The 610-nt window shown below is 67.9% G+C and overlaps 1 protein-coding gene across 1 annotated transcript in view; it reads right to left on the reverse strand.

Annotated features, from left to right (window-relative positions):
• The window catches only part of FBXL18 (F-box and leucine-rich repeat protein 18), a 92,741-nt gene that overhangs the window by 30,279 nt on the left and 61,852 nt on the right, over window positions 1-610 (reverse strand). The window lies entirely within an intron of this gene.

Consider the following 610-nt stretch of genomic DNA (forward strand, 5'->3'; position numbering starts at 1 on the left):
CCGCGCAGGGGCCTCTGGGGCACCCCTTGCCGGCCTTCTGGGTCTCGGGGAGGGCCCTCCCCGCTCTACTGGGCCACCCCGAAATGTAAACCAGGCCTGGGCGCCATCTTCGTCCCCTCCCCCCACATTCCTGGTCTACCCGCGGAGCGCGGCCAGCGGGAGTGTTGACGCAGGGTGTGCATGTGTGTGTTTGTACTGACTGAGCGGAAAATCGGCTGGAGGGGGGCTCGCAACCCCAAACCTCAGTTCCCGCAGAACCCGCCCAGGCCTTTGCATAGCCCAGGCCGCCGGCCCCGGCTCCGAGGCGGCCCATCTGACAAAGTGTCCCCTTTGTTTGCAGAGCGAAGGACAGGCCAACCTTGAGCCCAGCTCCCCCCCGCTAAAAAGCCGGGCCGCGCGGCGCTCCCCAGAACCCCGGCCTTGCTGGCCGTGTGGCTATGTTCGTCCCTTACCCCTTCCCGGGGAAGAAACAAAACAAACAAAAACAGCCTCCTTTCCCAGGCGCGGACCCCCGAGCCACCTCCACCCTTAGCCCCGAATCGCCTTCCCCAGCGGGGCCCGCAGTCCCCGCGCTCCGCCAGGCTCCCTCCCCTCGGCTGAGCGCGGCGGG

This window comes from Myotis brandtii, unplaced genomic scaffold (assembly GCF_000412655.1).
Source record: "Myotis brandtii unplaced genomic scaffold, ASM41265v1 scaffold579, whole genome shotgun sequence".
NCBI lineage: Eukaryota > Metazoa > Chordata > Mammalia > Chiroptera > Vespertilionidae > Myotis > Myotis brandtii.